Raw genomic sequence first — 21075 nt, forward strand, 5'->3', positions numbered from 1 at the left:
CAGCGAAAAATCCTAGCGTGCAATCAGGTCTGAATGACCCCCTTTGTTAGTTTATAACATTTTATAGTTGGACCACCTGCAAGGTGTAAATTGAGCCTGGGGAAGGAGCAGTTCATCTGATGGGATTAGTGGGGGTAATTCCAAGTTGATCGCAGCTGGAATTTTGTTAGCAATTGGGCAAAACCATGTGCACTGCAGGGGAGGCAGATTTAACATGTGCAGAGAGAGTTAGATTTGGGTGGGTTATTTTATTTCTGTGCAGGGTAAATACTGGCTGCTTTATTTTTACACTGCAAATTAGATTGTAGATTGAACACACCCCACCCAAATCTAACTCTCTCTGCACATGTTACATCTGCCTCCCCTGCAGTGCACATGGTTTTGCCCAATTGCTAACTAAATTCCTGCTGCAATCAACTTGGAATTACCCCCAGTGTTAGATAGTCAGTGAAGGGATCCATCCTTCCCAGTGTAGCAGGTAGTGAATTGGTGACGCCTCCTTAGTCACACATGGGCCCTCATTCCGAGTTGTTCGCTCGCAAGCTGATTTTAGCAGCATTGCACACGCTAAGCCGCCGCCCTCTGGGAGTGAACCTTAGCTTAGCAAAATTGCGAACGAAAGATTCTCAAAATAGCGAATAGAAATTTCTAAGCAGTTTCTGAGTAGCTCGACACTTACTCTGCCACTGCGATCAGTTCAGTCAGTTTCGTTCCTGGTTTGACGTCACAAACACACCCAGCGTTCACCCAGACACTCCCCTGTTTCTCCAGCCACTCCCGCGTTTTTCCCAGAAACGGCAGCGTTTTTTCACACACTCCCATAAAACGTCCAGTTTCCGCCCAGAAACACCCACTTCCTGTCAATCACACAACGATCACCAGAACAAAGAAAAAACCTTGTAATGCCGTGAGTAAAATACCAAACTTCTTAGCAAATTTACTTGGCGCAGTCGCAGTGCGAACATTGCGCATGCGCAGTTTGCGGAAAATCGCTGCGATGCAATGAAAAAATAAGAATTTACTTACCGATAATTCTATTTCTCAAAGTCCGTAGTGGATGCTGGGGACTCCGAAAGGACCATGGGGAATAGCGGCTCCGCAGGAGACTGGGCACAAAAGTAAAAGCTTTAGGACTACCTGGTGTGCACTGGCTCCTCCCCCCATGACCCTCCTCCAAGCCTCAGTTAGGATACTGTGCCCGGACGAGCGTACACAATAAGGAAGGATTTTGAATCCCGGGTAAGACTCATACCAGCCACACCAATCACACCGTACAACTTGTGATCTGAACCCAGTTAACAGCATGATAACAGAGGAGCCTCTGAAAGATGGCTCACAACAATAATAACCCGATTTTTGTAACAATAACTATGTACAAGTATTGCAGACAATCCGCACTTGGGATGGGCGCCCAGCATCCACTACGGACTATGAGAAATAGAATTATCGGTAAGTAAATTCTTATTTTCTCTAACGTCCTAAGTGGATGCTGGGGACTCCGAAAGGACCATGGGGATTATACCAAAGCTCCCAAACGGGCGGGAGAGTGCGGATGACTCTGCAGCACCGAATGAGAGAACTCCAGGTCCTCCTCAGCCAGGGTATCAAATTTGTAGAATTTAGCAAACGTGTTTGCCCCTGACCAAGTAGCTGCTCGGCAAAGTTGTAAAGCCGAGACCCCTCGGGCAGCCGCCCAAGATGAGCCCACCTTCCTTGTGGAATGGGCTTTTACAGATTTTGGCTGTGGCAAGCCTGCCACAGAATGTGCAAGCTGAATTGTACTACAAATCCAACGAGCAATAGTCTGCTTAGAAGCAGGAGCACCCAGCTTGTTGGGTGCATACAGGATAAACAGCGAGTCAGATTTTCTGACTCCAGCCGTCCTGGAAACATATATTTTCAGGGCCCTGACTACGTCCAGTAACTTGGAATCCTCCAAGTCCATAGTAGCCGCAGGTACCACAATAGGCTGGTTTAAGTGAAACGCTGAAACCACCTTAGGGAGAAATTGAGGACGAGTCCTCAATTCTGCCCTGTCCGTATGAAAAATTAGGTAAGGGCTTTTATAGGATAAAGCCGCCAATTCTGAGACACGCCTGGCTGAAGCCAGGGCTAACAGCATTACCACTTTCCATGTGAGATATTTTAAGTCCACAGTGGTGAGTGGTCCAAACCAATGTGATTTTAGGAACCCCAAAACTACATTGAGATCCCAAGGTGCCACTGGAGGCACAAAAGGAGGCTGTATATGCAGTACCCCCTTGACAAACGTCTGAACTTCAGGAACTGAAGCTAGTTCTTTCTGGAAGAATATCGACAGGGCCGAAATTTGAACCTTAATGGACCCTAATTTTAGGCCCATAGAAAGTCCTGTTTGCAGGAAATGCAGGAAACGACCCAGTTGAAATTCCTCTGTAGGGGCCTTCCTGGCCTCACACCACGCAACATATTTACGCCAAATACGGTGATAATGTTGCACAGTTACATCCTTCCTGGCTTTGATCAGGGTAGGGATGACTTCATCCGGAATGCCTTTTTCCTTCAGGATCCGGCGTTCAACCGCCAAGCCGTCAAACGCAGCCGCGGTAAGTCTTGGAACAGACAGGGTCCCTGCTGGAGCAGGTCCTTTCTTAGAGGTAGAGGCCACGGGTCCTCCGTGAGCATCTCTTGAAGTTCCGGGTACCAAGTCCTTCTTGGCCAATCCGGAGCTACGAGTATAGTCCTTACTCCTCTCCTTCTTATGATTCTCAGTACCTTGGGTATGAGAGGCAGAGGGGGGAACACATACACTGACTGGTACACCCACGGTGTTACCAGAGCGTCCACAGCTATTGCCTGAGGGTCCCTTGACCTGGTGCAATATCTGTCCAGTTTTTTGTTGAGGCGGGACGCCATCATGTCCACCTTTGGTTTTTCCCAACGGTTCACAATCATGTGGAAGACTTCTGGGTGAAGTCCCCACTCCCCCGGGTGGAGGTCGTGTCTGCTGAGGAAGTCTGCTTCCCAGTTGTCCACTCCCGGAATGAACACTGCTGACAGTGCTATCACATGATTTTCCGCCCAGCGAAGAATCCTTGCAACTTCCGTCATTGCCCTCCTGCTTCTTGTGCCGCCCTGTCTGTTTACGTGGGCGACTGCCGTGATGTTGTCCGACTGTATCAACACCGGCTGACCCTGAAGCAGAGGCCTTGCCTGACTTAGGGCATTGTAAATGGCCCTTAGTTCCAGGATATTTATGTGAAGTGACGTTTCCATGCTTGACCACAAGCCCTGGAAATTTCTTCCCTGTGTGACTGCTCCCCAGCCTCTCAGGCTGGCATCCGTGGTCACCAGGACCCAGTCCTGAATGCCGAATCTGCGGCCCTCTAGAAGATGAGCACTCTGCAACCACCACAGGAGAGACACCCTTGTCCTTGGAGACAGGGTTATCCGCTGATGCATTTGAAGATGCGATCCGGACCATTTGTCCAGCAGATCCCACTGAAAAGTTCTTGCGTGGAATCTGCCGAATGGAATCGCTTCGTAAGAAGCCACCATTTTTCCCAGGACCCTTGTGCATTGATGCACTGACACTTGGCCTGGTTTTAGGAGGTTCCTGACTAGGTCGGATAACTCCCTGGCTTTCTCCTCCGGGAGAAACACCTTTTTCTGGACTGTGTCCAGAATCATCCCTAGGAACAGCAGACGTGTCGTCGGAATCAGCTGCGATTTTGGAATATTTAGAATCCACCCGTGCTGTTGTAGTACTACTTGAGATAGTGCTACTCCGACCTCTAACTGTTCTCTGGACCTTGCCCTTATCAGGAGATCGTCCAAGTAAGGGATAATTAAGACGCCTTTTCTTCGAAGAAGAATCATCATTTCAGCCATTACCTTGGTAAAGACCCAGGGTGCCGTGGACAATCCAAACGGCAGCGTCTGAAACTGATAGTGACAGTTCTGTACCACAAACCTGAGGTACCCTTGGTGAGAAGGGCAAATTGGGACATGGAGGTAAGCATCCTTGATGTCCAGAGACACCATATAGTCCCCTTCTTCCAGGTTCGCTATCACTGCTCTGAGTGACTCCATCTTGAATTTGAACCTTTGTATGTAAGTGTTCAAGGATTTCAGATTTAAAATAGGTCTCACCGAGCCGTCCGGCTTCGGTACCACAAACAGCGTGGAATAATACCCCTTTCCCTGTTGTAGGAGGGGTACCTTGAGTATCACCTGCTGGGAATACAGCTTGTGAATGGCTTCCAATACCGCCTCCCTGTCGGAGGGAGACGTTGGTAAGGCAGACTTCAGGAACCGGCGAGGGGGAGACGTCTCGAATTCCAATTTGTACCCCTGAGATACTACCTGCAGGATCCAGGGGTCCACTTGCGAGTGAGCCCACTGCGCGCTGAAATTCTTGAGACGGGCCCCCACCGTGCCTGAGTCCGCTTGTAAGGCCCCAGCGTCATGCTGAGGACTTGGCAGAAGCGGGGGAGGGCTTCTGTTCCTGGGAAGAGGCTGCCTGCTGCAGTCTTTTTCCCCTTCCTCTGCCCCGGGGCAGATATGAGTGGCCTTTTGCCCGCTTGCCCTTATGGGGACGAAAGGACTGAGCCTGAAAAGACGGTGTCTTTTTCTGCTGAGAGGCGACCTGGGGTAAAAAGGTGGATTTCCCAGCCGTTGCCGTGGCCACCAGGTCCGATAGACCGACCCCAAATAACTCCTCCCCTTTATACGGCAATACTTCCATGTGCCGTTTGGAATCCGCATCACCTGACCACTGTCGCGTCCATAACCCTCTTCTGGCAGAAATGGACAGCGCACTTACTCTTGATGCCAGAGTGCAAATATCCCTCTGTGCATCTCGCATATATAGAAATGCATCCTTTAAATGCTCTATAGTCAATAATATATTGTCCCTGTCCAGGGTATCAATATTTTCAGTCAGGGAATCCGACCAAGCCACCCCAGCACTGCACATCCAGGCTGAGGCGATTGCTGGTCGCAGTATAATACCAGTATGTGTGTATATACTTTTTAGGATATTTTCCAGCTTCCTATCAGCTGGTTCCTTGAGGGCGGCCGTATCAGGAGACGGTAACGCCACTTGTTTTGATAAGCGTGTGAGCGCCTTATCTACCCTAGGGGGTGTTTCCCAACGCGCTCTAACCTCTGGCGGGAAAGGGTATAATGCCAATAATTTTTTAGAAATTAGCAGTTTTTTATCGGGGGAAACCCACGCTTCATCACACACCTCATTTAATTCATCTGATTCAGGAAAAACTACAGGTAGTTTTTTCACACCCCACATAATACCCTTTTTTGTGGTACTTGTAGTATCAGAAATGTTCAAAACCTCCTTCATTGCCGTGATCATGTAACGTGTGGCCCTACTGGAAAATACGTTTGTTTCCTCACTGTCGACACTGGAGTCAGTGTCCGTGTCTGGGTCTGTGTCGACCATCTGAGGTAACGGGCGCTTTAGAGCCCCTGACGGTGTTTGAGACGCCTGTACAGGTAATAACTGATTTGCCGGCTGTCTCATGTCGTCAACAGTCTTTTGTAAAGTGCTGACACTATCACGTAATTCCTTCCATAAGACCATCCAGTCAGGTGTCGACTCCCTAGGGGGTGACATCACTATTACAGGCAATTGCTCCTCCTCCATACCATTTTCCTCCTCATACATGTCGACACAACGTACCGACACACAGCACACACACAGGGAATGCTCTGATAGAGGACAGGACCCCACTAGCCCTTTGGGGAGACAGAGGGAGAGTTTGCCAGCACACACCAGAGCGCTATATATATAAAGGGATAACCTTATATAAGTGTTTTTCCCTTATATAGCTGCTGTATAGATTTATCTGCCAATTTAGTGCCCCCCCCCTCTCTTGTTTTACCCTGTTTCTGTAGTGCAGGACTGCAGGGGAGAGTCAGGAAGCTTCCCTCCAACGGAGCTGTGAGGGAAAATGGCGCCAGTGTGCTGAGGAGATAGGCTCCGCCCCCTTCTCGGCGGCCTTTCTCCCGCTTTTTTAAGGAAAAATTGGCAGGGGTTAAATGCATCCATATAGCCCAGGAGCTATATGTGATGTATTTTTTTTGCCATCTAAGGTGTTTTTATTGCGTCTCAGGGCGCCCCCCCCCAGCGCCCTGCACCCTCAGTGACCGGAGTGTGAAGTGTGCTGAGAGCAATGGCGCACAGCTGCGGTGCTGTGCGCTACCTTATTGAAGACAGGACGTCTTCTGCCGCCGATTTTCCGGACCTCTTCTGTCTTCTGGCTCTGTAAGGGGGCCGTCGGCGCGGCTCTGGGACCCATCCATGGCTGGGCCTGTGATCGTCCCTCTGGAGCTAATGTCCAGTAGCCTAAGAAGCCCAATCCACTCTGCACGCAGGTGAGTTCGCTTCTTCTCCCCTTAGTCCCTCGGTGCAGTGAACCTGTTGCCAGCAAGATTCACTGAAAATAAAAAACCTAAAACTAAACTTTTTCTTAGAAACTCAGGAGAGTCCTAGAATGCACCCTTCTCGGCCGGGCACAAAAATCTAACTGAGGCTTGGAGGAGGGTCATGGAAGGAGGAGCCAGTGCACACCAGGTAGTCCTAAAGCTTTTACTTTTGTGCCCAGTCTCCTGCGGAGCCGCTATTCCCCATGGTCCTTTCGGAGTCCCCAGCATCCACTTAGGACGTTAGAGAAAGAACGAGCGAACAACTCTTAATGAGGGCCATAGTACATTATACTGTGAAATCATTATTTTACATAAAATATAACTTTTTTCCCTAAACGAATTCATCAACATACAGCAAAACAAAGCAAAGCTTCTGGATAATTTAATCACACTAATTTGGAGGACTCTTTTGTTAATCATTCTTTGACAGGTGATATACTGGTGCTCATATATCTAAGCTATAAATTAGTGCTGGGTGACATTAAGAATTATTTCATGATAATTTCTATGGTGATCTGTGAATGACGCTTAAAAGTAAATCCAAGGCAAACAGAAGATGTCCGGGAAACGGGAAGGTCTACCCAAAAACTGGGACTACTGGCTGGTACGGTTGATGATTAAGGGCATTTTGAAACAAATGTTTTGTGTGACAGGAATGTAATTATTACTTGCCCGGTGACACATTGTGGAATATTTCACTCATATTAATAAAGGACATTTTATATAGACTATTTACAAATGATGTTATAATTGTAACCCTCACTGTTTCTGGAACAAAAATAAATGAAATAAGTTACTATTATTATCATGTATTTATATACCGCCAGCAATTACACAGTGCTGTACAGACTTTGGAGCTCATTTATCAATGAGTAATAAAATGCGTTGTGAATGATAAAACACGTTGCATATGATAAATAGTGCTCCAGCCAATCAGCTCCTAACTGTCATTTTTCAAACACGACAGTTAGGAGCTGGACACATGACAGTTGGGAGCTGAACACATGACAGTTAGGAACTGGACACATGACAGTTGGGAGCTGAACACATGGCAGCTGGGAGCTGAACACATGGCAGCTGGGAGCTGAACACATGACAGGAGCTGAACACGACAGTTAGGAACTGGACACATGACAGTTGGGAGCTGAACACATGGCAGCTGGAAGCTGAACACATGACAGGAGCTGAACACATGACAGTTGGGGGCTGAACACATGACAGTTGGGAGCTAAACGCGACAGTTGGGAGCGGAACACATGACAGTTAGGAGCTGAACACATGACAGTTTGGAGCTGAACACGTGAGAGTTGGGAGATGAACACATGTCAGTTAGGAGCTGAACACATGACAGTTGGGAGATGAACACACGACACATGGGAGATGAACACATGACAGTTGGGAGATGAACACATGTCAGTTAGGAGCTGAACACATGACAGTTGGGAGATGAACACATGACAGTTGGGAGATGAACACACGACAGTTAGGAGCTGATTGGCTGGAGCACCATTTATCAACCGCAACAGGTTTTAGCATTCAAAATTAGTTTGATCACTTGTTAATAAATGAGCCCCAATATTTGTTATTCACATCAATTTCTGCAGCATTAAAGCTCACAGTCTAAACTATCGACAGGGTCAAAAAGTCGACAGAGTCAAAAGGTCAACATGAAAAGGGTAGACAGTACAAAAGGGCGACAGGGTCAAAAAGCCGACGTGAAAATAGTCAACATAAAAAGGTAAACACAAGGGTTTTGTTATTTTACATGTTTTTGGACTATTTCATACCTTTTCTATCCATGTCGGCATAGAGTTGGTTCTAAACCTTGTGGCAAGTACAGCGAACCACTGACCCCGAAGCATGGCGAGCGAAGCGAGCCCCGCGAGGGGGTGCCTTTCTATAATTGGGGGTCCCATATGACAAAACTATCCACACAAACCCCAAAAATGCAAAAAAAAAATGGTATCTACCTTTTTTTATGTCGACCATTTTCATGTCGACCATTTGACCATGTCGAGCTTTTGACCCTGACGACCTTTTGAACAGTCTATTTTTTTCATGTCTGCCTTTTTACCATGTTGACCTTTTGAGTGTCGTCCATGTGGTGTCTATCTAGTGACTGTCTAACTAAACACTGTCTATCTATTATACCACACCCGGAGAGGTATTGAAGATGGTCATAAAAAAGGTAGACACCATTTTTTTTGCATTTTTGGGGTTTGTGTGGATCATTTTGTCATCTGGGACCCCCAATTGTAGAACGGGAGCCGCTCGCCACGCTTCGGGGTCAGTGGCTCGCTGCGTTTGCCACAAGGTTTATAACCAACTCTATGACGATATGGATAGAGAAGGTATGAAATAGTCCAAAAACATGCAAAATAAAAAAAAAACTATGTCTACCTTTTTTATGTCGACCATTTTCATGTCAACCTTTTGACCCTGTTGACCTTTTGCACTGTCTACCCTTTCCATGTCGACCTTTTTGACTCTGTCGACCTTTTGACCCTGTTTGTCTTACATATGGTGTCTACCTATTGACTGTCTAGCTAGACACTGTCTATCTATCATCCGGATACCTCTAAATTGTCAGCAGCCATCTGGCTTACCAAAATGTTTTTGGAGTGTTCAGGTAACCAGGAAGAGCATAACAGTTCCACACAATCTGGGCCCTGGTCGAGAGTCAAACCCATGACCCTAGCTCTGTGAGTCAGCAATGCTAACCACTGTGCTATTGCTCTGCCCTGTTCTATTCTACATGTAGAGTAGTTTTTATTAAAACTGCATACTACTCAAATTTACAGTATATTATTATAATACACTCCTCAGCCCTGCACAATCAGTAGATTTTCTATGCTCCAATCGAAGCAGTGCACAGTGGAAATGTCATAAAAAGTCTAATCATTAACAGTGCAGTGATTTATATGAACAGTTCCACTTCCTCCGATTATGGAGAACGAATAAAAAAACCTCATATACAAACATTTACTCAGTAACTAATTTGACTAATAAAAAAATACACAGCACAGATTTACTCATGTGCCAACTTTGTGCACGAGTCTTTATAAAGTTTTTTCTTTGAAAAAAAAAAGAGCATCTCTGTTATTAGTGTATGGGTGTAGTGTCATTTATCTATTGGTTGTCGTTTATAGAATTTATTCCATACCCCAGAAACATAATCTATCCCTGGGAGCTGTCAGAAGGCAGATAAGGACAGCAATTACGATGTACTCTTGCACACTCTTCATGTTTGTCACAAAGAGCTATGAATGCAAATAGGCTTTGAATATACAAATTAAAAACGCTAGTTTAAAACCACTAGGAGATTTGCATTAGGAAGAAACATATTATCAAGAGGGACAGATTATGTTTTCGTTTATCCTCAGAACAGATTCCCATGTAATGAAAATGTCCTAATATTGTTTGTAATTATCCTATCCGTTGTGTAAGAGGTATCAAAGGGTTCTCTTTTTGGCTGCACAATAAAAGTCCCAATAATTCTGTTTAATTATTTTCCCATAACCTCTCCTGTACTTGCAGTTATATCAAATAGTCTTCAAGTTAACATTTGATTACAATATAAGTATACAGTACTTAGCACACTGACAGACATGGTTTTAAGGATATCCGTGCTTGAGCACAAATGGTTACATCACAATAACTGACACATTAATTAAGGCCCAGATTTATCAAGCCTTGGAGATTGGTTGATAACGTTATCACCGTGCAATTTATCAATCAGCTCCTAACTGCCATTTCTCAAACACAGCCTGTAACATGGCAGTGAGGAGCTGATTGGTTGGTACTTTATCACCATGCTATTTATCACTCTCCAAGACTTGATAAATCTGGGCCTAAGTCACCTGTGCGCAAGTATGGCTACCCATATAAAATTTTACAAAAATAATTTTCAAAGGCAATCCTGTATTTTACATATAGGAAAACCCGTACTATACAACCATACTGTATTTCCTGTTAAACAACAAAATGACTAGGTCATTTCATAACGTGCCCATTTACCATGGTAAACCCAATTTCTGTATTTATTTATTTATTTATTTATTTTTAAGGAAAGAACATTTATCTATTACAGGAGTTTTTGTAAACACCTTTCATTATTGCAGCCAAAGTCAGACTTAAATCTCCATTAGATTACCCCATATAAGGACAAAGGGAATAAAATGCACATATCCTAAACAAGTGGCAAAAAAAATATTAATGTTATATTGAACTGAACCTGACATTTAGCAGAACTTCCTTGAACATACACACACATTTCATTGAGCATTAATGTAACCTAAACATGTATAGTAAAACACTGATTATAAAAACAAACTGGGACCCAAGGCAGTTTTTGGAAAACTTGTTTTTTTTCAGATAATTGGTCATGTAGTAAATTACGTATATATGTTGAGCTTTTTGTTTTGTTTTTTTTGTAATTTTACATTACAATTTAGCTTTTATGGGCTAATATACCATAACATAGGGACAGAGATACGCCACTTAGCCCTGGAGAGTGACAACGTGGAGAGAGATAAGGTACCAACAAATCAGCTCCTGTCATTTTCACAACACAGCCTGTAACATGGCAATTAGGAGCTGATTGGCTGGTACTTTATTTCTCTTCTTTCCCTTATACTCTTTTTGCTTCCTATAGATTCCGTTAGGATAATTGCCATTCTACTGTACTACAAACCAGTAGCATCTATCTTTGTTTGTATATCAATGCCTACTTCCCTATAGATTGTCAGCTTGCGAGCAGGGCCTTCCTACCTCTATGTCTGTCTGTTATTACCTAGTTTTGTTCTATTATTGTTGTTTCAATTGTAAAGCGCAATGGAATATGCTGCGCTACAGTATATACGAAACTGTTCATAAAATAAACTAAAACAGCTTCCTCCTGTGTTCTCATTATGAAACAATGCTATCTTTAGTTCATTTGCATAGTTATGGCATTCACAAGGAAATCCCAGGACACTGAAGATGTCCCAAGGAAAACAAAATAACTGAAATGGAACTTATTTATTTCCCCTATATGACAAAAAACAAACAAACATAGAATTTCCTGTCTAATGGGCCCTACACATATGGCGATGTGCCGCCGAGGTGCCCGACGGCCGACGGGCGACCCGGCGGCGGGGGGGGCAGTGACGGGGGGAGTGAAGTTTCTTCACTCCCCCCGTCACCCGGCTCCATAGACGTGCAGGCAAATATGGACGAGATCGTCCATATTGGCCTGCATGCACAGCCGACGGGGGACCAGCGATGAACGAGCGCGGGGCCGCGCATCGTTCATCGCTGGAGCCTCCACACTGAAAGATATGAACGAGTTCTCGTTCATTTATGAACGAGATCGTTCATATCTTTCAGAAAATCGGCCAGTGTGTAGGGCCTATAACAACCAGGCAACCAAAGATCAACAGACAGGCCTACCTGTAATATAAAGTTAAAGTGATCACATCGCTTCTAGCAGGGGTACTGCTGAGGAACTACATATCCTAGCATGCCCTGCCACAGTTTTTGTATTCCCTAGTAGCAAACCTGCAGCATTTCATGCTGGGATGTGTAGTGCCACACACTGCCTACCCCTGGCTTGTAGAAGTCTTTTCTAGGGATTGCAGTCCAGAACAATGTTCCTCAGCCAAATCACTGACCTCAATACATACTGCCCAGTCTCTCCAGCTGGCTGACAAGCCCCTCCAACCCAGGCAGAGCATTAATCTCTCACACTGCAGCTAGGACAGACAGCTACTGATGTCCGTGTCAGGGGCTAGGGTGTTTTTAAAACAAATTTTATCAGCAACTCTAGTCGCAGCTGATAATAAACTACTCAGACGATGCTGAGAAAAATGGAGGTACGCTTGTATATACTGGTAATCAATGGTGGTAAATTTTATTTTGGTCATAATAAATTAGGTGAACAGAGATTTTGGTGTCTCTGCCACATGCAGTGACTCTTCTCCCCATTCATTCAGTCTTATCACAGTGCTGCTAACCTGGGTTTGGTGGAGGGCCTATATGGACTCGATGAATAGTTAGACGGTGCAACTTATTACTAGTGTACGGTGGTTACCCCAATAGGGAAATACTTGCCTACAGCTACCCAAGTCGTTGAAGAAGTCTCGAATAACAAATGTTGTAAAGTGCTCGAACAGGTTGCGTTTTGCAGAAATCTTGTGCTGAAATTCTTTTTTTGCTCCAGTGAAATAAATTATTCAAAGGTACGTGGGTCTTCCCCATGTCCTGTATGCCCCACTGCATATAAAGTTCGTGGTGTTTTTTTTTTCTAGCAGCTAAGATTGGCGTTACTCACAGTTTAATTTCTACCAATAGTCATTCCTCCAAAAGCATCGTCTATATAATGTACATCAACAACAGCCAAAATTCCACGGCAAAGGAAAGGAGCAGGTTTTAGTAGAAAGGCTTACATATACAGAAATGTGGCTCCGCAGACAAGCTTCTGATGCACTCATCCTGATAACTTGCCAATTTAATCAAATACTCTCTAAATAAAGATACACGGTTTCCTAATCTCTTTTATATTGCCTTCTAAGCTCTTATCTGCAGGAGCAGCCAGGAAGGTCTTACTGTGCAGAGCTACATGACCCTTATATAGAAGCACAGGGTTTACTCGTACAAGTCCCAACAAGGTACAAAAAGAGGAGTTTAATATCACCACTGGCGAATCACCAGTGGTTTGCGAGCTGCATATTTTGTAGGCTTAAATCTATAAAGAAAAATAATATATGGCTAATAAATCTATCTTTGAAGACATTCTGTGATTCAGGGACTCTTTGGGGTCATTCGCACTTATTTAATGTTAATGCACTTTTCAGACACTAATACCCCTTTCACATCGCACTAAAAACCCGGTATCGACACGGCATATTGCCGTGTCGAAACGGGTCAGTGTGCGATGTGAAAGCTCCTTTTCAGAATTAGCGGGTCGCCTGACCCAGTAATTCAACCCGGTAAAAAAGAAGGGTTATTACCGGGTTGATTACCGGGTCAGGCGCAGTGTGAATGGGAGCCGTTCCGATGTGACACGGCTCCCATTCACAGCATAGGGAGAGGCGGCGCAGGAGATGAGCTCATCTCCCAGCGCCACCTCCACCCCCGCCCCTGCTGCTGCTGCGCCCTCCGTTGCTATGGCAACCGACCTGGTATATTGCCGGGTCGGAAAGCCAGCAAAGGAGCCTAAATGCCGGATCCCACCCGGTAAGTACACGTTTCTCTTACCGGGTAGGATCCGGCATTTGCGATCTGAATGCAGCATAACTAAAGTCTCCAAAAGATGGATGGTTCCTTATGGGCTTATTCCCGCCATTGCTTTCTAAAAATCAGATGTGGCCCAATCTATTTCTCATGACTTTCATGCATTCTAGAATAGGCTGTCTATCGGTAAAAGCGTATTGCATTTAGAGCACATGGATTATGCAGGAAAACACCTGAAAACACAAAAGCATTTACCGGACACGTACATTTTCACGCATTATTCTTACGGTACATGTGAATGTACACAGATTTTTTTTACTACATATTTTTCTATGTATTGTGTACTTGAAACATATAATTACTTAAACACCAAAAAGAAAAAAAGACGGAGCTTAAGAAACACAGGTTAAGGGGTCTATTCATGAAGCGGTGAAAAGTGTGGAGAAATGAGACAGTGGAGAAGTTGCCCATGGCAACCAATCAGCATTGAAGGAACATTTATAATTTGCATACTATACAATTGTACGGAGCAGCTGATTGGTTGCCATGGGCAACTTCTCCACAGGCTCACTTCTCCACTCTTTTCACTGCATCATGAATAGACCCCTTAATCTTCTGCTCTTACTACGTATTTTTAGCTTCTTGTTCTGTAACTTTCATTTGATTTCTTTAAAAAAAAGTTTATTACAAACCATCAATTACAAAGTGTTAGTGGCATAACCAAAATGAATGGTAATCCAGCTTGTGAAATATGCGAGGCACGTCTCACCTAATGAGCAGGTAGCTCAGATGTGTCAAGCCACAAAAAGTCTGCCAACAATTCGTATGGGTACCAGGTCAAATAGTCGACAATAACCATCTGCATTCAAAATGTTGGCACCAAAATGTAAACATTAGAATGTCGACACGTGCAAACTGTCGACAGCAACCTGTTGACATCCTCAGAATGTAGATATGGCTACATGGTTGAGTTACCATGTTGCCATGTGAAATGTCAACATTCTGAAGAAGCCAACGGGTAAGGTTAGGCGTTACTGGGAGGGTTAGGGTTAGGCTGCAGATGGAGGAGGTTAGGGTTAGGCACTAAGGGGAGGTTTAGGGGTCAAGCTGATCACTGTCGACAAATCATACCACAAAGTCGGTATGTGATGGCTGCATTATAATAACACCTTAAAAACTCAAAGTACAATGTATTCTATAGACTAAAGGTAATATCTGATTCATTGCCATGAAATATGGGACAATTGTGCACTTCACACCACCATAAGCTTTAAATATTGATTTAAATACCTATTACGAAATCCCATATTGATAACGAACACGTTATAAAGCATTAGCTGCCTGCTTACAAGTAGCTATAAAAGGATGTTTAAAAAAAAACATGTTATAAAAAAAACCCTGCAAACAAAATAAACAGAAAACTTCTTATCTAGTACGGTGTGACTAATGAGAGCATAAACATTGCATCCTTAAAGGAAAGAACTCCATCCGCAGTCCCACAAGCATTTTCTTTCTACTTGTCATCTTTTATACCTTTCATCTAACTTCCATCTCTGATAATAGTATTAAAATATTCCTTCTAGCAAGGTTATCTGTCCTCACGAGTAAGTCAGTGTAGTTGATAAAAGGAACACCATTCTCTTATTTCACTGTGTCGCTCTTTACAAGTACACCCACTGTCTCCCCATTCTGATGTACCACGACACAGTTCCCTGGTACATACATATCCTGCTATATACTCCCGGGGAGCTCACTAGGTGACTGTCACTGATCAGCTCACGCCACTATCCAGCAGAAAATAATTATGCACAATTTAGATTTATTCAAATAATCATAAAAAGAGCTCTACTACAACAGGGGACTAGGGTATGAAGCTTTTTAAGGCTTTAAATGAAACTTGTTGATATTATGTAGAACTCCTCTCGGTATTAGTGACAGCTTATGTATACAGATGTAATCACATGTGTCTCACTGCAGGATTATTCGTTTTGACATGCAGATTACATGAGTAATCTGAATTGTCGGCACTTACGTCTGCAGGGAAATCTTGGATATCTTGAAAATAGCTGTGTAAAGATTTGCCAGTAATGAGACGGGTCACGCCGGCATAACACATTAACTAATGCTGGCCATGTACTGATGGATCCAGTCTTTAGGCTACAATCCCAAATTACCGAATCTTAGACCTCTATGGCATCATGTCACTGACCCCTATACAGTACAGTCAGCTGATGAAGAGACACAAATGCCCAGATTTATCAAGCCTTGGGGAGTGATAAATAGCACAGTGATCAAGGGGGATATTTACTAAGCAGTGATAAAAGTGGAGAAGTGAGCCAGTGGAGAAGTTGCCCATGGCAATCAATCAGCACTGAAGTAACATCTATAATTTGCAAACTATAAAATTATACAGAGCTGCTGATTGGTTGATGGGGCAACTTCTCCACTGGCTCACTTCTCCGTTCTTATCACTGCTTAGTAAATGTCCCCCAAAGTACCAACCAACCAGCTTGTAACTGTCAATTTTCAAACACAGCCTGTAACATGACAGGAGTTTACCACAGCCGCTTACAACATCCCATGTTGTATGCATAATAGCTGAATATTTACTGTACCAACTGGCTGTGTCTTTTGGTGTCCATGTATAGACCATCCACTACATTTACCGAGCAGGCTCCTTACTTTAAGGTATATGTTTGATTGTGGTATTTTTACTAATATGTCCATTACATGTGCTTTTGCATTGCAACTTATATTGCCAGGATAAAAGGCATACTGTATCTCCTTTGAGTTCCAAGGGATTGTTATGACACCCAGACATGTTTGTTTGTGGTTTGCAAAAGTAGAGGCAAATACTACTTCAATGCAATCATAAATCAAGATTCACTGAAGCCAGATGCAACTCATAAAGTAATAAAACTTTATTTTCAAGAGAAAACAGTGTTAAAGCAACTAATTATTATAGTAATCGGTTTCTCCTCTAAGTTACACAGCACGGTATTTTTCTCTCCATTTCTAAAGTGGGGAACACTCTGCACAAAGTGGAAGCCATGTTGTCAGACCTGGTCCTACTTGCTGAGGTGGAGGCCATTTTGTCATACCTGTCTTAGCTGATCTATCAAGATGGCTGCCCCCCTGCTCAGCTTCTGTGAGAAAAGCAGGCACAAAATAACAGAAAGGGATTCTTCCACCTTAACAGTACTAAAATAAGAACTTATATTCTTTCACAAAGTTATTTTGCCTCAAGTAAAATAGAATATGGAAGGAAAACATTAGACTCGTTACCTGAGAATACACTACGATCAACTACTTTCCTGACTGAAACCTGAATATCAAGTTTACACATTTTTTTCCCTACTACTTTTAGCACCTGCTTAGATAAGATGTTAGTTGATCTGTAGAGTATGTCTTTACAACTGTACTTGCCTGAGATTTATTGTTCGTATTCTACCAAACAAGATAAACTAGTCTAAAAAGATAAAGAATTAGAGGAACTAGGAGTTTCGTCTAAGGTTAAAAATATATGTATCTCAAATAAAGGTCTGATACACAATCTGATAGTGGAGGTGTTTACCTGCTTCCTGAAAAGCCATACCTACAGTACCACTTACTTAAAGAAGGAGATGGTGAAAATACCGGCTCCAGAGACTTTGGGCTTTCTTGGAAGAAATTAAAGATAAGCAACATGTCTGCATCAAATGTAGCAGAACTGCAAGGCATGCTGGTTTTTGTAACTGCACAAATTTCACACATCCAGTGGTTAATTAGGATATCACAGGCGGTTCTGCCTCACAGCACTGAGGTCATGGGTTTGATTCCCACCATGGCCCTAACTGTGTGGAGTTTGTATATTCTCCCCGTGCTTGCGTGGGTTTAATCCGGGTACTTCCATGTTACAGGCTGTGTTTGAAAAATGACAGTTAGGAGCTGGTTGACTGGTACTTTATCAAGGCTTGATAAATCTGGGCCATAGACTGTAAGCTCCACTGGGTTAGGGACTGATGTGAATGGCCAAATATTCTCTGTAAAGCGCTGAGGAATATGTGTGCGCTATATAAATAACTGATAATAATAATAATAATAATAATTAGACATGCTCTGGTTTAACAGTATTTCCTACCTCCCAATGTTTGACCACAGGGTCCCACCATGATTTAGGTGTTGCCACGTCATGGCGGCACAGGTGATATCCCCAAGGGTGTCAACTGTTCTTGCCCACCCCCAACTCTCCTAAATAGACAACAGTAGCTACATACTCACTATGGATATCAAAATAACCCCTGACACATAGAACAAAAAAACTGATTACAGTGATGCAGAGAAAGTCCCCTAAAAGTGTGACAGTCCTGCGACAAGTGGAACAGCTAACAGGCATTCGATTTGTTAAAGCCCTGAACCTAAAATAAGCTATAAAATGTAACTGAGCTACATGCCGTGGCCCTGGACATGACTTCTAAATTACACCTAAATCAATAAAAACAAAATACACAAAAAAATATTGGGGGGAAAAATATGGACTTACCTTCACTATGCGGTTAGCTGATTTTCTGCAGCACTCATTGTAAAAAATCCATTGTTCCCTACAAGAAATAAATAATTTCTGTTACTGAACATGATGAAGCTGACACACCAACAGATCTCAAACAGAGACAGATTGTTTATTCATTGGCAGGACCAGGGTGTCATGGCAGAGTAAAACCATACAGAGGGCTGCCAGCCATGAAAGTGCATTTGTGCCAGTGCAAACAACAACAGCTACAGTCATGCGTTTAAGCTACCGTGTTTCCCCGATAATAAGACCTATCCCGAAAATAAGCCCTCCCCTTACTGTGTAAGATTCCTATAAAATAAGCCCTCCCCCGAAAATAAGCCCTATTGAGATTGCTACTGTAGTGAAGGTGATCCCCTGCGCTACACGCGACATTACGGTACCCTCTGTATGCACCGTCCCCCCCCCGGGTGAAATGCACGCCGCGCTCCGAGCTGCATCCAATCAGAGCTGCAGCAGTGAGCGCGTCATCCTGTTCTTTCCCAGTGATTTGCTTGCTGGCGCCATTGAGAGCAGTGCCGCGGAGGAGAGCTGAGGCAGGACAACATAAAAACCCGGTATGTAAGCGGGAGTGAGGGGGCATGATGGAGGATAAAAGGGGCATGATGGAGAATAAAAGGGGCATGATGGAGGATAAAAGGGGCATGATGGAGAATAAAAGGGGCATGATGGAGGATAAAAGAAGAACTCAGGGGGCATGATGGAGGATAAAATAAGCACTCAGGGGGCATGATGGAGGATAAAAGAAGAACTCAGGGGGCATGATGGAGGATAAAATAAGCCCTCCCCTGAAAATAAGCCCTCAGGTGTTTTTCTGTCCAAAAAAAATAATAAGACAGTGTCTTATTATCGGGGAAACACGGTAAGTGAATAACACTCGCATTACAGTAGGCTAACTAGCCTCACTGCCTTAATGGCTAATTCCACCTATAATAAATATTTTGAATCCCCCCGCCCCATTTGCTTGCTCGTCACATAGTACATTTGTCTGTCTTCTACCGGGACCACGCTAAGTGCTGTCAGCCCCATGACTCTATCGCCTCCAGCCACAGCAGGGTAAATGTGTGAACAGGGCATAAATTGAGTACAGACCGTGTGGGTATGAAATCCGGGCAATCGGGATACCAACATCAGGAGACCGACAGCAGAATCCTAACAAGTATTTTCACCCTACCCCAAATCCTAACCAACCCACCCCTCCTTCAGCCTAACCCTAACCTCCCCCTTACACAGCCTAACCCAACACCCCCCACTCCCACAGACTAACCCTAACCCTCCCCCTAGTGCCTAACCATAACCCCAGTACTTACCTCCGGGATCCGGTAGGGTCCTGCTGTTGGTCTTCTGACTGTAGGGATCCCGACGACCAGGATTTTGACACTATCCCATACAGCTTCCATGGCTTCAGGCCGATGACACTTAAGATCCAGATGTGATAATATTAATTCTGGTGGTTCAAATGTCATTGGCCTGGGTTGGAGAGAGACAACGTGAGCAGGAAGTGGGACTGAAATAGGGCTTGGCTTGCAGCCTACCTCGCAGTGGGCCCTACATTGTGGGACCCAATAGAATCATGGACTCCAACAGAGCAGACACCCCAATAAATGGGTAATCAGGGGGGGATGGGGGGAATTTTCAATAAAATATAATGTATTTCTGGTCACAAAAGAAGCATAACACATTCCACTGAACGTTGATGTTTAAATGTGATTAAAAAAAAAAACCCCATCCCATGAAATCTGGGGTGACATCACTAGCCTCCTTAATCTAGAAGACTGCAAACCAAAGACAGTCTTATGTAGCTTGAGACTTTTGTGCACTGCCCCTACTTGCAATGGAACTGGTCATAGGGAAACTCTTACCATGATTAAAAATCCCCTTTCAGACAAAATATGGTCAGATCTAGTTACTTATAATAAAGTTACTTCAGAGATATTATTTAGCCAAGTAAAGCTGTGTTTGGTTTACAGCACTTGCTTTTTAAAGAACCAAAATTTCACATTCAAATTATTTGCGTACATTAGCATATATACAGTTATAGGAAAACAAGTGTCAAGTACAATCTGACGTCTCCATACTGTACAGGTGCATAGCAGAGACTGAAAAGGTGGGCAGGAAAAAAAAACATAGGCGCTGCTATATTTGCACAGCAATTACTGTGAGATCCGGGAGAGCTGTTTGCTTTATATGTCAACCATTTATGTGCTTCTACACCAGGAAGATATAATTCAAGACTCCAGCAATTAAACTACAATTCCCGCCAACTTCTATTTGCAAAATGTAAAAAATGCTAAAAGCTTAAAAGACAAAACAGCACAAAAAAAGAAACAACCAAAACAATAAATAAATATTAAAAAAAAACCTTCCAGAAACACCATTTCTTAGGCAGCAAGGAAAAGAAAATATCTGCCCAAATTTGTAGAGGAACATCAATCGACGGCTCCTGTTCAACTTCATTTAATAACTGAGAAGCAAATTAGATGTGACGTCTGAGTACACGACTTTTCAAGGAGATATTCACAGTTTATTGGAGTGAAAATATCGCTCCGTATTTGGTTTTACACATTACAAATTGCAGAGCATTTTACAGTTTGAGGCTTTGTGGTATGCACAAAAAGTAACAAAGCCAAAACAAAAGTAAAACAAAAAAAAACAACTAAATTATATGTTCATTAAATAAACAATGGAAGAAAAGCCGACTGCAATTGAAAATGCCTTGTGTAAAAAGTATTCTTTGAAAAGTACAGCATATTTATGAAATTACTGGCTGAGCCACTTTTGTCGTAGAGAAAAGAGATGTTGCTATGACAAACAGCCAGAAATAAATGACATTTAAGCAACTGGGGTAAGCTAGCCAGACTTCTGCCTATACAAGAGTAACTCAAAAT

General features: G+C 43.5%; 1 protein-coding gene across 5 annotated transcripts in view; it reads right to left on the bottom strand.

Moving 5' to 3' along the window:
* The window catches only part of PLCB4 (phospholipase C beta 4), a 563803-nt gene that overhangs the window by 462690 nt on the left and 80038 nt on the right, over positions 1-21075 (bottom strand). For all 5 annotated transcript variants that reach the window (XM_063918578.1, XM_063918575.1, XM_063918577.1 and 2 more), the window contains exon 2: positions 18161-18218. The gene's annotated coding sequence lies outside the window, so the exon portion shown is untranslated. The remainder of the gene's footprint in view (positions 1-18160; positions 18219-21075) is intronic.

This window comes from Pseudophryne corroboree, chromosome 4, assembly GCF_028390025.1.
Source record: "Pseudophryne corroboree isolate aPseCor3 chromosome 4, aPseCor3.hap2, whole genome shotgun sequence".
In the NCBI taxonomy this organism is placed as follows: Eukaryota; Metazoa; Chordata; class Amphibia; order Anura; family Myobatrachidae; genus Pseudophryne; species Pseudophryne corroboree.